This window comes from Agelaius phoeniceus, chromosome 1 (genome assembly GCF_051311805.1).
Source record: "Agelaius phoeniceus isolate bAgePho1 chromosome 1, bAgePho1.hap1, whole genome shotgun sequence".
Taxonomy (NCBI): Eukaryota; Metazoa; Chordata; class Aves; order Passeriformes; family Icteridae; genus Agelaius; species Agelaius phoeniceus.
The window spans coordinates 95,250,999-95,267,408 of NC_135265.1; the positions used below are offsets into that span (position 1 = coordinate 95,250,999).

Below are 16,410 nucleotides of genomic sequence, written 5' to 3' on the forward strand. Positions count from 1 at the left end.
AAAACACCTGGCTATTGAGTGGTTTCAAAGAGTGAAAGCTTTTCATCATCAATTTAGCTTTCACCAAAACTCCCCTCAGATGTCTGTTGTCTTGTTATTTTTTTCTCCTAATTAAAAACATACCATTTTATCTGGTCATGCTTATGAAGCAGGTATCCTGAATTCCCCAGGAGCACAAATGTGTGGTAACAAACACAGCCTTAGCGTGAGACACCATTTTGACAACTAGGTCAGGCTGGCAACCGATTCTACACAGCCCGTGAATAGGTTTTAAGGTAGTTGAGCCGATTGGGTGGGAATTTATCTGTTTGGGATAGATGCTCCTAAACAACTCAGGATTCATGTCTGCAGGCAGGGCAGGCAGATCTGAACTCCTCTGCTCACACCAGATGCCAGATGCAAATGTGCTTTGTTGTTTTGGAATTCATGCAGATACCTCTCTCTGTTTCTGTGCATGACGAGCACTTTCTTGAAATGCCCAGCCTTCATTTTTATGGACTAGGCTAGTAAGGCTGCCAGAAGAAACAGCCCTGTGTTAGCATTACCTCCTTGCACACTACTTGACTTGTCCACAAACACAAGGCTTTCTGAAAACAATTTTTTGCCTTTTATTTTTATTAGCCAAAATAATTCTGCAGTTAGGATTGCTACTAAAAATAGAGAAGATGACACAAAAATGACTGCACTGTGGATGGAGCTCACAAAGACAGACTCTGATATTGGCTAAATTAGGCTGATGGGGTTGGAAATATTCTCCTGAATGATATTTACTGGCCTTGCAAATTTTCACCAATGTCATTCCACAGCTTCAGGTCAAAACTGACTGAAGTGAGAGTAAAGAGGAGCCTCAATCATCTGAGCTACATTTAAAGTTAAACAGGGTTGCTGATAAGAGCTTTATGATCTTGAGCTCATTATAGCCTGTGCAAGCAGAACCATATTGATACATCAAATTGAACATTAACATGAAAAACCCAGTGAGCTGCCTTTTCATTGCTCTGGGAACATGTAGAGCCCAGGCCAAGCACAGAAAGCAAACACAAAGAGCTTAAGGAGGTATCTGCTCGCATGATGTCCCCATCCACTCAGACGTTCTCCAGCCACCCTTTTTTTTTCCACCATATAATAGACATGGTGTCCATCATCTGCCTCTGAAAGCCTTTTTTATAATCAGTGACCATAATCCAGGGTCACCGCTTCCTGACAGTGATGTATTGTATCTCTGCAGTTAACAACAAAATCTCATATAACCCTTGAAGGACTCAAAGGATTTCCTCTCCTCCTTTGGGCATTGCTTCCATTTACTGTTAAAGCAATGGTGAGGATAGGCTTAGATCTGCACTGATAGCACCACATCCCCAGACCTGTTTATCATGTCATCATCAGGTCAGTGCTTTACCTGTTTATTCGGTGGCAAATAGGATGCTTGTGCTGCTACCACAGGAAATCTCAGCCTTTTACATATGCATGTGCGAACTGAGTCTGGAGGCTACAAAGTTAGAAAGCTGTAATAGTTCCCAGAGTTCCCGTGCACTGATCCAGGAACCCGTCTCAACTTTGAGCCAATAGACTCTATTTCTGTTGTCCCTCAAGGGGACAAGCCAACGTCTGCCTCTTTGAGAAATCCAGCTCAACTCGTTCTTGAAACACAGTGCCAGACATGCTGACATGCATTGAGTGAAGTGTTATAATTGAATGGTTTGGACAATTTGAGACTTGAGATGTGATGAATACTTCAGCAGAAATCCTCCTGATACTTTCCCTTCATCTACAAAGAGAGTGGGTGGTTTGATATCTGCATCACTAGTTACCCACCAAACCTTACTGGGAATAATTAACACCTGATCCAAAGACATAGCAGTTATTTCTTTCAAAAAAAAAAAAAAAAAGCAGCATACAGAAATGAAGAGATGCCATTTTATTATTAACCTGCCGTGCTGTACAGAAAAAATGTCATCAGATTAAGGACTAGACCCCGCTCCTCTCATTTATGCACATGAAAGTTCACTAAATCCAACAGGAATCACGCACACATGTACGGGCAGGATTTTGTCCATAATCACTTATAGCACCTTTCCTCACAGTTCACATGCAATGTGGTATAAATCTGTCTAAAGCTTTCTGAGGTTTACAAAAGTGGCAACATGTTGAATTTGGAGGATGGTAAACAAAAATACAGGTGTTTTGAAAAACACGTTAAAGGAGAGCTTTTTCAGTATGACTTCAGCTAGACTAATTCACATGTTAATAAGGCCATCCTGAAAGTCTCATCTGTCAATTTGTGTTTAACTGTACTATTGATGGATCTGAAAAGGTTGCCTACAGCAAAATTTGCACAGTACTTCTCATTATAAAACTCCAGCTTTACTGCTTAGAATTTTGCCCTGGTTTTAACTATGCTGGAATGAGCTGTATCGACTGCCTTTCTAGGGGAGAATTTTGTTGCGAGGCAGTTGTCTCTCTAATATGTCACCTAGTTTTTCTCACTGGTTTCTGAGAACATGTTAAAGGAAAAAAATACAGTTTACTAAATTAGAAATAAATTTACAACTGCTTAATGGAGAGCTAGATATTTGACCTTGGACAAGGGATATGGAATCTGACAGAGAAGCTGACTTCAGACAGACATGGAGCTTTTGTAACCAGTCACTGGAAAAATCTGCCTTAATTCTGCTGAGTTGTGAGCCCTGAAAAATGTTAGGTTCATCAATACAAAGGATTTCTGAAACTGTTCAAAGAGGGCTTTCCAGATGCTGATTTGAAAATTTGGATACTAAAACCACAACAAATTTCCACAGTTAGAAGTTGCCCCTACCAAGCCACCACCCAAACATTGTTACACACCCCTTACCAGTATCCATGGCACCTGTATAAAGCTGGACAGGTAGTGCACTTCCTTGGCCTTCACTACCTTACCTTGCCTGCAGCACCACAGGCTGCTCCACATTGCTGCCTTTTTTGCCAAAGAAATCACAAGTACTGTTTCTAAAGAGATCCAGGGGGAAGCAGGGTGAGCTGGGCCTTCAGAAGCTGTCTTGAGTTTCTAACCATGCTTGTGAATTTGTGTCATTTATACCTAAGTAGCCTCACCAGCAGCTGTGAACACAACGTTCTCAGCTAGGTAGCCCTCAGGGGTTGTAGTTATCTGTAGGGGTTGTGCAGGATTATCGTTGTAGGATTATTGTGTGACTATTATTATTGTAGTTCAGTCATTATCATCATTGTTGTTGTCATTAAACAATCGATGTGATTGAAAAATTATTATTCTGTGTGAGTAGAAAATTCTTAAAAAGCAGTACTTTTCCTATTCCTATGCAACGTGGCAAGTTTAACTTGCACTGCCCAATTACTTAGGTCTGGAGGTCTATTCCTCCTTCCCTCAGGGGAAAAGAGAAGAGGAGGATTGATTTACAGCTGCAAAGCAAACAGCAGTGAATTCAGAGCTGGGGATACTCCCATGTCCTTCACCCAGAAGCCCCTGCCAGCCAGAGCAGTCCCCTGCTGTGGAAGACATGGGGATCTGCCTCCTCCCTCAGCTGCCAAAAGGATATCCCACAGGTGTCAGGATGGAAAAAATCACAGATTCTTTCAGACACACATGCCCTTCTTCAGGTCTTGAAGAAAGAGCTTACGTGCCAAAAAATTGTTTATTTTTAAATGAGACTCACTGGTCTATTTATTCATATGAACTGGGACAGTTTCAAGGGGACAGCATGGGAGTACACATACCCAAGTGGAGGTTGGAGCTGGGGGATTGCTCTCAGGTAGAGAAAGGATCTGCTGGTTCTTAGATTTTTCATATAGCTTTCAACCTTTAAAAAAATGAACCAAATTCCTTTTTCAGTTTAGACTAGATTTAGCTTTTCATATCTGAAATAAAGCCTGTGGGTCAAGTCAGTGAATGAATACTATGAATTTTTTCCTAGTTTTAAGAGAAAACTCTTACATACTGTTCAGTCGGAAGTGAGAGTTTAATTTGTAACTTTCTGGCTTCATTTCAGATCCCCAAAATCTCTCACTGTAGTCTTGTTTCAGAAAATGTCCTACATCACTACTGCTTGATGGAAACTAACAAAGAGTTGGGAGGATAATTTAGGCAACAGCCATTCTACCCAGCACACTTTCTATTAATTGCAGCAAGATGAGAGTATTGGTTTTCCTCTAGCTGGTAAGAATTATGTATGAAAAGAAAACATAGCACTGCAGGTCAAATCTCCATCTTGTCTTGCAAGCTGCAATGTGTCATGTCTGTGGAGTTGCACCCACCTACAGAAGGTCTGAACTTGGTCTGCCTTTTTTTTTTGTGATGATGTTTCCCTTTAGTAGCTCACTTCATGGTCATTTAACAGGAACCTAGCACACATGCAGGAGAGGTGTCACAACATCAGTTACCTGAGATTATTGTAAATGATGTGCCAGCACCTGAAGGAGATGTTAGGATGTATGTCAGATCATAATAATAGATACAGTGTTGTACCAGGCAGCACAAAGCCAGATGTATTTATAATTCCTGCAGCTGCAGCCCTGCTATTAGTTAAGTCTAGGAATGGAGCCACTGATAGATTTGTCAGAGATGAGTTGTCTTCCTAACAGAAAGAAAGTGATGAAAGAAAATAGATGGTGACTCCAGTTATTGTCAATAGAGAATCTTTAACTGTACATCTTCAATTCAGAGATGGACATATGCATGTGCCTGGCATTTATTCCTCCCCAAACACCCCCATGCCATCTGTGACAGAACCTCATGTTGTCTCACCCCAGTTCCCTGTGAGAGGGAACAGATACCTCTATCAGAAACAGTGCAGTTACTGACAGTCTCCCCAAGAAGCGAGAAGATGCGTAGGCAGTGAGACTGACCTGTGACTTAGGGTTGTAGATCTGGGGTAAAACATGCTGGCCAGGCTGGGAAGGGTTCTTCTCATTGTGTCTGTCTCTGCTGAAACTTTCTGGAGATGGAAAAAAGATTTAATCTCTTCACATTACACTCAGAGTTGGTCAGATATCCATAACCTAAATTCAGCAGTGAACTAAGGTCCTAGAAACCTTGTAGCCATCTGAGCATCACCCTCTTATGAAACAACTGTACTGCTGCCAGCTCTAAACATAGAGATTTCTGAAGCATATTTCATTATTTTTACCCTGTAATTGAGTAACTGAATTAGTTTTCCACCTTTAAAACAAACAGAATGGCACACGTCTACAAGTTTGGGAGGTAACCATTAGGGATCAGCTTTGAGTCAGGCTCCAAGGATGAGAGCTGATTACTCAGACCTTATCATGAATATTCAGAGATGGAAATCAGAATGCAAACAGTGGATTGAGGTGATCAGGTGTTTCAGAAAAGCAAGCTGGGGAGGGAGAAAAACAAAACACATTTTCTTCTGCTTCTTATGATTGATGATGATGATGAAGAAAATGGCACCAAAGTTTGCTAGGTCACTTTGATGCTCACAACCAAACTAGTCCAGGGATGGATGCAAGAGACTTGTTGTGCTAAGCTGGGGTGTTTGAACACAGACATTATCTTGCAATAGAAAGTTTTCTGGGAGTCTTCAAGAAAAGGAGTACATAAAGACTACATATGACCTCCATGCCTTTACAGACACTTCAAAATGGATGTGCTTTTGACTATAACACAATTTTGATGCACTTACCTTGACCTATTAATAATGAAAATTGTTATAATTGGGAAACAAAAAACCTACAGCAAACCATGTTGGAAATAATATTTAGAGGGAATAAAATTTGTATGTTTAGATTGAAATCCTAGTGTAATACTAGAACCTGTTGATAACATCATAAGAGCACATGTGAAAGAAATCAGTGTGTGTTTTTGGTTAAAAGGTCTTTAAAAAGTGAAAAATACCCGAGCTGTGTAAGTCTAGAAAAAAACTGGGCATTTTTAAGCCTGCCTTTTTCTGATTCTTAATGTCTATGTGCATAATTCCAAATCAAACATATTCACATTATTAACTTTTATAAGTTTATTAGTCTCAGTGCTAATGAAACCATTCATCCTTTGCAAATGCACATGGCTCCCTAATGAAACTTCAATAGATGGATCAGCAGTTAAGTGAGTACATTCAAATGTTTATGCCAAATTCTGTTTGCTGCAGTGAACAGGGAGACCGAATCTCTTCCAAACAGATTCTATACAAACCAACCAGCAGATGTAATGATGCCACCTATGTAATAAAGATTCCCTTTACCTACAAAGGAAACAACATTTTATATAGGATACTGAAATTTAAGATATGCGCTTTTTTTTTGGCTTGCTCTGATGTCAGCCAGAGTAATTCCACTTGAAACAAACAAAAATAAAATCTAGTTAAATTTATGGTAAAATGAGAGGACAAATCAAACAAAAATCATAAATATAATAGGAAAATACTTTTGAACTGGAACTCAATATTATTTAAGTGATGGACATGTATGTGCTTATTATCTGGGTTTTGAAATCTAAAGCTTTTGCTGCTAATAATAATTTTAATAATTTTAATACTGTTTTTACTGTTTCATCTTTTTCTTTGTTGACCTGCAGTTCAGTTTTCTCAGTCTGTCTACATTTGAATGTTATAATGGGAAGTAACTGATACTCCATTCTACAGAATTTCTTTTCCTTGAAGACTTGGTGGTTTTTTCAACTCTCAATTTAGAAAGCTATAGCACAAGGGCAGTTCTGCATTTGGGAGTTTCAGTAATACTGTTTTCAGTCGCCAAAGCAAACATTTGTGTCTTGACATTGCAATATTTTTGAGTTTTTTCCTTAGCATGAATTTTTTTTAAATGTACAGAATTTGGGACTTCAGGATTCATTTTCAGGAATTCAGAGAAAATCAGTTTTTGTTATTAAGCCAAGCAAGACAGAAAAATGCATTTGCTTCTGGACTATACATATTATCTTCTTTTTTTCATTATTTTCTACTCTGAGGTATAAATACTGTGCCTGTAGCCAAATATGTATGTGCACAAAACAAACAGAAAGCATTCTTAAACCAATAAAGTATTTACTTTTTTTTAAGACATTTTAATCCTATTAACAGTAAATTATATTACCTATTGTGAAAGCAGACATGAAAGAAATATCTGAAGCATGCAGTTAATTATGATACCAAGTGAAACATAATATTTATGCTCTCCTTGTATAGCTGGAACAATTTTTCTTTCACTAACTGTGAGTCATCCACTGATTGAAGTCTTGAAACAGATGATGAGAGAGTTGGCTGGCATATCTGCCATAGAGGTTTCCTTCTACAGATAATTAATACCAAAAAAAGTCTGGGTTTTATTCTTTTATATTTCCAGTTGTCTATTTTTTAAACAGAATCTCCTCCTCCTGCTCCATCGACATATCTCTCTGTTTAGAGGTTAGATGCTTAAGAATAATAAAAGACATCAAAATCTCTGATAAAGCTGGGGAATGAGGATTTCACTGAACAAGGGCCTGAACCATAGTTTCATATCAAGGCTGCATTTCTATGTCAGAACATCAGAAATATTTAAATCAGAATTTTTAAATGGTCCATTTTAATGAATGAGCTCAGGACAAATTATTACCTCAGTTTGGAATCTCCCCTTTTCTCCAGGAGGATGAAAGTGTTCAGATAGCCAATTCCTGTTAAAATACTCTTCTGTGTTAAGAGGCTGGCTTCCCCACATTGTCTTGCTTAGGTTTTGTATTTGTTCATATTAGGTGCTTACAGTGGCTGTTTAATTAGCAAGCTAATGCAATTGTGTTTGATTCCTATGGCCTTGACTCTGTATTCCAAGCCAGCATTAAAGTTGTGTATTGCAGAGAATCTTCTGTACCATACCCTTTCTATCTTGCAGTTTTCTACTTTATTTACTTTTCCTTTCCTTTTTTATTTTTAATTAGATTTTTCTATTTTATTTTCCTATTAATTCATTTGACTGCTATTTTTTCACGCCTCTCCTTCCCAAAGGATGCTCTTCTTTTACCACTTGCTTCTGAAAAGATTTGCTTTGAAAATTTGTTCATATACACAGATCTAAAAAGTTACAAGAAATAAGCCAGAAAGGTGTTCTGTGAGGAGTGCAGCTGTTCTTCTCCCCCAGGAAAACTAATTCATCAGCTCTTCGAAACAGACTGTCTTAATTGTTTAGAAACTATGAGCTATGGATTTTCTTTGTTAACGTAAGTGCCCTGCATAGAAAAATCATCTAGTGTTACAAGTAGGAGGCAACCCCTTGGCACCCATGATTTCGGTTAAGTTTTTCATTCCAGCCTTAATAATTTTATGGGTTTCAGGTGTTTAAGATCCTATTTTCAGGTTTTAGAGAAAACAGTCTCTTCTCTTCCCTTTGTAGTAAGATTTTATAAAATTCCTTTACACTGTGACAGATCCACTTATAAACTAGAGTTTTGTCTGTTTAATCATTTCGAAAATTCAGTTTCTATGGTCCTCAGTTCAGTTTCAGACGGAGCTTCCCTTTCTGTATTGATGGTACCCACCCCAACCCTGCTGACAAACAGTAATCTAGAGATTTGTTTCAGTTGCATGAAGCCCATGGAGGGATGGAGATGGGTACAGTTTTTCAGTTGTCTTTGGACTGACTGTGGGTTGCATTTGCAACACCAAATGCAACCCACATCAGAGGCTGGCCCCAGCACTTCTTCATTCAATAGCCAGACAGATATTATCTGACTACATCTTATATGTGGTTACACACCTAATCACCCAACCCCCATGGAGAAAAGAGCCAGTTGCTAAAATGTTATAAATTTCAAGATACTGTAAGAAAATCTGAATGTCTAATATCTCCAACACAGTTCCAATTTTCCTAATGCATGACTCCACTCACCTTACCTAAATATTCACTGATAATTTTCTTCCATCATTCGCAACTCTGTAAGCTTTTAGGGACAGTCGTCATAAATCAGCATTTCATTGTTTCTGCCTATGACCTCCTTACAATAAAAAAGATGTTATCAGTTAAAAAGTAAGAAATGCAGTATGGTCTGAAGGGCACCATTGTAGAGAATACTATCAAACTACAATATAAGGCCCATGCAAATTGACTGCTGTTATCTATTTCATAGATGGCAAAAAGCTAGCAGTAGTAAATGTACAGCTGCATAAAAAGGCAGTGATAATACAGGAAATAAAAGCCTCTCTAATCCCTAGTAGCAATTTGCACTAAACAATAGGAATAAACTCCCTGTTAAAATTTTGTTCTAGAAATTTACAATTGCCTCCTCTTCTCATCCTGCTACAGTGAGTTCTGGTATCCCAGTTCATTTTGCTAGCAGACATGACAAGCAAGTGTCAGCAGGTACATACAGGTAACTAAATGCATATGACACATATGAAGGACACCAGTATCCTCCAAACCCCATCCAACTGTAACAAATTTCATTATTTCATTTGAATAAGATTTTTTAAATCAGCTTTTATCTAAAAAACACCTTCAAGAAGTCATTTTTTTTATACATCTTAAATGCTCATTTAATAGATCTCTTTGCAAATTATCAAGGAATTCAGTCAATATTTAGCTGTAGTGAATAGCATGACTTGAGTGGCTAAACTGATGTCTCATGACCTTACAAACACTGGCAGAGGAATGAAATTCTTGTCAAAGGTCTTCTCTGAAAATGGACATTTTGCAAATAGGAGTCAAAATAGTCTACTTTCTTTATTGTCTCATAGCAGCCTTCCACATAGCTGTGGTTACCATATTCTGACAAGTTTGTGCTCCATTTCTGCTGTAGTGAATCCCACTCTGTGGCCAGGCAGCTTGCATCCCAGGCAGTCCAAGATTCCAAGATTCACCTGCAGAAGGGCACTTTTGCCAAAGCCTGTGTAAAAGGATGGCATGGAAGCAAAGCCAGAAGCAGAGACAGACTGGCCCACACAGCCTGACCTGTCTCCTCCTGAACATCTATTGAAACTGATTGATTTAATGCCTTGCATCTGCCAAACTGTCATTCAAGCCAGAGGGGATTTGGGTGAAGACAGGGGAAGCATTGTAAAAATGAGTTTGCGCATTAGTTTACTGAGGAAGCTTTTAACTCCTAGGCACAGCAAAATTGGCTTGTTGGAAAACCTGTGCCTGCACTAGAACAGCTTCACTAAATGGGGAACAAGAAGGGAAGGGGGGAAGTGCTATTTGAGGAGTTAGTAGATTTCTTCTCTTGATTTGTGCCTGAAAGAAAAAAATATCCCAGCTGTCTGCTGCATTGTGTGAACATATACATGCATTTAAATTACTTATATCATTACTTACAGATGTAATTGTGAAATATGTTCTTTTGCATTCAAAATTAGGGGCAGAACAGATGGTGAAAATTCAGTTTAAGGCAATATGTCCATTAAAATAACCCATACTGTTTATGTATTATAACAATAGCAGTCTTCAGCATAGCTGAGATTTCTGGCAGTGCTAGATTATGATAGAAATACAAATAGGCTGTAGGACAAAATTCAGTATGACTGAAAATTCATCCTGAAAAAAAATTTCTGATTTCTCTTTGGTGATCATCAACAGATGAACTCAATTCTGCTTCCTCCTGCCTTTGCATTATTGACCTCTTTGTGGCAAAAAGTGAATAATAAACTTTCTGGAGTTCATGGCACGAGAAAGCCTTCTCCATATTTGATTCACCGAGACTCTCAAAAGTTTGCAAATTCCTGTGCTGGGATAATTTAGGTCTAAAAGAGTGTACATATTATAAGTGTGTTTTTAATATAAAAATATACAGATATGTATCCATATATATATTCTTGCTATAGAAAGGAGCCACATTAGGAGTAAACAAATCTCAGCTTTTGCCTCTGGAGTGTAAGTTTCACACCCTCCTGAACATGAAGAAAAGCTTGCAAATGTGAGCCAGGTGCTCCCCAAAGGCTTAAAAAGCAGCAAGCTGTTAAGCCTACCACAATGTTTTCAAAAAAAATGTTACATAGCTTGAAGCTCTGCTCAGTTTTTGCTAATAACACTGAGTATTCCCACCACTTTTCGGTCTTGAACAATAATTTTTCTAAAGCCAGTCCAATGACTATTAAAAAAGGAAAAAAACAATAAAAAACAAAAGGTGGATTGTATTTCGGACTGAATCACCTACAAGTAAAGCACCAACAAAATATTCCATGTCCTTCATTTGCTTGGCATCCAGCACAATAAAAATAGAATAACATTATAACAGCCATGAATCTTATGTCTTGCCATAAAATCTGGCACATTCTACATCACTTTGGATAAGTTATTTCCATTCTACTTTGTTCACTTGAACATGGTAAAGTAGTTAACAAGAACATTTATCCTGTTCCCTTATTCCATCAGTCCTGACATTTCAAGCTATAATTCCCCCTGCATTGAATATACATGTTTTCTGTTCATTCAAGCAAAAAAAAAAAAAAAATAAAGATGCTTAACTTTAACTTCCAAAGAAATTATGATGGTTTGTGAGAAGTTTAAAGAAAGACAAGATTTGTCTTTGGCATTTGAACAGCACTGCGCACAACAAGAATCACACCTCAAACACATTGTATTAAGCAAGGATTAGAATGGTATGTCTTCATGTCTCATACACGAAAAGGAGAATTTACTCCAAGCAAGACAGATGTAGGAACTCTTAAGCAATAAGCTCAATATCCTACATACTGGAATTTGATAAAATGCATTTATCTGTGGGGCACTGTGCCTTTAAATCCTACTCATAAATACGCAACTCTTTTCAGACTGTTTCTCCCACAGGCTGCTAGAACAGCTGAGAGTCAAAAGATTATAAGAGAAGACTGAAAGTACTTAATTTTTTTTATTCCTTTAAACATTCAAGACATTTTAAAGAGTCTAAGTTCATCATCAGTAGTGTTAATATGCAAGCAAAAATAAGCATTAACCATGAAAGTAACAAAGTTTTAAACCAGTCTCCAAATGCATGCATGAGAGTGTGGGAGGAATGACCAAGTTTGAAGGTAGCACTGTATGAGAGCACAGCAGTGCTTCATGAGGTACTTGTATCACACTTATGTTTAATTACACAATGCACATCTTCCACTGCATCATTTTTAGGGGCTGAGAAGTAGCTTTTTCTAGGTATTGACTCAAAGCTTGACTTCCACACTTGATGTTTACTAAGTTTTGCCTTCCTCTAAAAGTACCTGGGATAGGTTTGAATCTTAGTATTATCTGGCTATACAACAAACAGTCAATGTACCATCATCTTGTCTCTCTTTCTCTTTTCCAGTAGCACATAGCAGTTTTTGTGCATTTGGGCCCTCTGTACAAAACGTCTCAAGCTGTTATCAAAGTAGAGGTAGGATAATTTATAACTTCTGGATTTACTGTCTATGATAACACCAGATTTAACCACTTTCATGGTCTTTTCAGCCCTCTGCTCAACTGCTTTATTTCCAAGGTCTCACAGGCTTTGTAGTGAAGTTGATCTAAAGGGTTGGTGGAAGACTATTTTAGCCCAGGTCTCAAGTTTCCTTCCCCTTCAAAAGCACTAAAAGGCTCCTGCTTTATGATCTATGTTTTTCAGGTTGTGTCTACATTTTCGTAACCTTCTAGATCCAGATGACATCTGGAGGAAAGTATTTGACTTGTCTGAATTCTCTAGTTCTCCTAATTACTTTTTAAGAAACAGGATTATTAATCATCTACCTAAAACAGCCAGTAACCCTTCCAAAATAGATTTAATTACTAAGAGGTCCAAACAGAGCAGAGCAGAGCACTCTCCACCTTTTAAGTTGGACAAGTGAAATCAAATGTTTTATAGCAGCAGCAGAATCCTCCATTGATCTTAGAACAGCTGTTAATAAAGCTAGGATCAGGAGCAGAGCCATTAATTCAAACAAGAGTTAACATGGTGTAAATGGGAAATGCCACTAGTAGCAATGAAATGATCATCATTTGTCTTAAAAATACCAGTTTTTTAGATACAAAGGTGTCCAACACCCTCTTTTTAATTGTTTAAAATGTGATATTGTTTATATTAAAATGCATCACCGAAAAATGGAAAAAGAACGAAAAGCCACTGGAGAACTTGTGCAAGCTGTGGATCCACATGCTTATTAGGTGACTCCTGATAATGGGAAGAGTGTGTGCATCCATATGCTACTGTTATACTGCAGTTAACTTTCAGTAACACTTTTTGTTAAATGGGAATAGCAACCTTTAATTAGGATTTGGGGTTTGGTTCTGAAATTGCCATACACCTGCTTATTCAAAACAGATGTTTTATCTGCAGTGCAGTTTTGCTCATAATATGTTATGACGGCAATAGCAGGTTGCTAACAAAATACAAAGGAAAGGCAATATCTACTCGCTGTGTTCTCTTCTATGAGGTTAATAAAGTTGACTGATTAGGAATATCAGTTTGCTTTTACCAACACCTGACTATGTTATCGTGCCACATTATAATCTATGGGAGTGTATCATTCAATGCTCTGATACTGAGAATCTAATTCAGTTTTAGTCAGAAAACAATTACAAAATGACTTGGCCTTTATGCTGCACTTCATTTTTGTAGTGTTTCATGCATCATCAGCTTTCCACGTATTACACATTTCCATTCCCATTTTACAGACAAAAGAAGCTGAAGCATCGTCCAGCACTGAAACAATGCACTGGCCTGGCCAGCCTCAGGCCAAGAGCACCACAAACACAACAGATACAGTAAGGCTTCCAAAGCCTCACCCTCAGGTAAGGCAATTCCTCTCCTGGGTACACTCAGGAAATCCTAAACCTGGAGGAAGAAAGGCAGAAAAGCCATGAAATGTCAAAGGGAATTGTTCTGGGCTCAGACGTGGTGTGTAGGAGGGAATGTTTCCAGAATCACTTCTTCTGCTTTTGTAACTGTCTTAAAAGGTAGAAAATGCTTCTGATGCTCAAAGAATGAATCAGTGCACTTTGGATTTCATCCATAATTTGCTTATAAAGTGCAATCAATATTCTAGGTAAGATGAGGGTCCCAGCTAGTCACTGAGTGGTCAGAAGCCTGGAGATGTCCCAATGTCATGAGTCAATTTTGCCTCTCATGCATTGAGAGGGTTGTCCTGCCACCATGGCCAACACACCTGAGCAATTTGTGTCCCTTCCCTGTGGAAGAAGGAGGGCTGTCAGCAGAGGGTAGGAGAGCAGTGCTGAAGTTTGCCCAGACTGAGTGGCAAAGATGATGAAATACCGAAGACTAAAGCTTCACAAAGCAGACATCAGCATCTCTGTCTTTGCTTCAGCCTTGCAGCATTTAAGCAGAACGTTGTCATGAATTCTGTGTCAAGAATATAAAATTGTCATACTGAGGGGTAATGCAACGTGTCAATTTATTTTATAAAGATAACGTGTAGGCTTCTAATGTGATATAGGTATCAAGTTATACAACAAAAAAGGAATTACTAAGAAACAAATTTTCTCCCATATTAACTCTTTCTATGTAACAATAAAAAAAAAATCATATTTCAGTTGAGAAATGTGCATCTAACCTGAAAACTTTGAGCTTTATTTTCATCCAGTTTCGAAAATTTGCTTCAATCTGACCTTCTGTATTACATTTGTTGGCACCCAGAACAATAGTTCGGTGGTCTCTATCTGGTCTCTTGCCTTTGATGGAGTAGCTGTATCATTTCCAAGAATCCTGCGATGAGTAAATTAACTTCATGAACCTGTTTTAACCCAAAAAGTTAAACCATTATCAAATGAATGCAATGCTCTGATTTACTTGCCTACTTTTTGTTTGCTTTTTATCACTTTTCTATTTTAAAAAATGTTTTTTGTAGTGTCAGACTGGGAGAAGATAAAGGTTGTAAAATTATTATATATTGAATTCTTCTCTGGATAGTTGTTTCTTTGTGGAGGAAGGTTTTTGTGATCTGACATTCAGCAAAGCCATCTTCTAAGCTCCATGTCATTGACAGGCCACAAATACATGTGGATCCACTTTGACTTCTGGACCTAGAGATGTAGAAAGCAAAGCACCTGTTTAAGTAATTTGCTGAATCAGGGCCACAGTGAACTGAAACATCAAAAAATTATGTAAATACAGGTTTATACCTTAGCAGAATGAACATGCTCAATATATAACTGAACAAAGAATTTATTGAGTGAATCTCATCTCTCTTTGTGCCTGCTTTTGAAATACCTCTGACCACATCCTGCTTTTTTTTTAATATTTATTTGTTATTTGAATGTAGTCAGCAACTACCTTTAACAGACTTCTTTTTTATTTTCTGGTTTGATTATTTAACATTTGAGATTTATTGTTTGATGGGATACCTATTGAAAGGGCTGGAAAGATTCCCATTGGCTTCAAAGGACAACGAATTGTGCCCAGAGCTCTGGTACAGCAAAGCATTTAGACACGTGTTTAAACATTGATGCTTTCAATGGGACTTGAGCACATGTTTAAGATAAAGCATGTGCTAGGGCTTTGTTGCATAGGGAAGCACTTCAGCACATTCTTAAATGCTTTGCAGAACTGGCACTACAACTACCTCTGCTGCTAGCTACATTTTTTACTTTTATGGAGAAAAAGTAAAAGCAGTAGAAGAAGTTACTGTTACTTTGAGATAAAAATATATCCAGCCTTGAAAGGGTGGATTTGCCTCCTGTTTGTTCATAAGAAAGTTTACATACACTATGATCTATTTTTGAAGAGTAGAATTTAAGACTATCTTAATAGGAGATGAATGAATATTTTTTCCATCCCTTTTCAACAGTTTTAGTTTGGCAGTTGTTTAAGGTGTTATTAATGTGCACATTCAAGCGAGTCTTAGATCCCTCAGTAGGTCTCCATCATGAAATGCCTTTTTCAGCCTGTAACAACTTCTGCCTACTCCTCACCATCCACTTTTAGTTGTCTCCCTGTTATCACTTCAGATACTTTCCAGACAGTGAAGAAGGAACAAGAATGCTCAGATAAATGTCTTCTCTAACCGTGTGCATTTTCATTAAGACTTTCTTAGCCCCTCACTCCCACATGCCTTTCCCCCTGAAAGTGAGAGGAATGTGCCTCTGCCAACTATTTATCCTTCATTAGAACTAAATATCAGCCTAAACAGACAATCAGGAAATGCAAGATGCTGAATCTTAAAAATTTGCTTCTTATTTTTTTTCTTTGGAGAATTGAGCCTGTACCAGATGAGATGAATGCCATCATACTTCACCTAAAACATGGGCAGCCAGGAGCTACAGAAAGTATCAGTGAGCCCAAGGTTCAAGAACCTTATGGTCTTTCACAAATGAAGCATTCAAAGAGAAAGATTCCCCAGAAAATGGGGGTGGTCAAGTTCCCCTGCTCACAAAATCTCTGACAGAAATCCTGTGGAGTTCCAGAAGAGTAAAACTGTACCACTCACAAAAGAGTTTGTCTTTGAGCTTCAGTAAAGTGAACAGTGAATATATTTAACCAGTTGCAAACTGTCTTGGGCAGTTTTAATAGCCTTGACT

The 16,410-nt window shown here is 38.0% G+C and overlaps 1 long non-coding RNA gene across 1 annotated transcript in view; it reads left to right on the forward strand.

The window, feature by feature from the left end:
- LOC143695921 (uncharacterized) overlaps positions 1–16,410 on the forward strand; it is a 51,447-nt gene that overhangs the window by 13,419 nt on the left and 21,618 nt on the right. Inside the window, exon 3 of the long non-coding RNA XR_013185375.1 lies at positions 13,552–13,668. This is a non-coding gene — a long non-coding RNA (uncharacterized LOC143695921). The remainder of the gene's footprint in view (positions 1–13,551; positions 13,669–16,410) is intronic.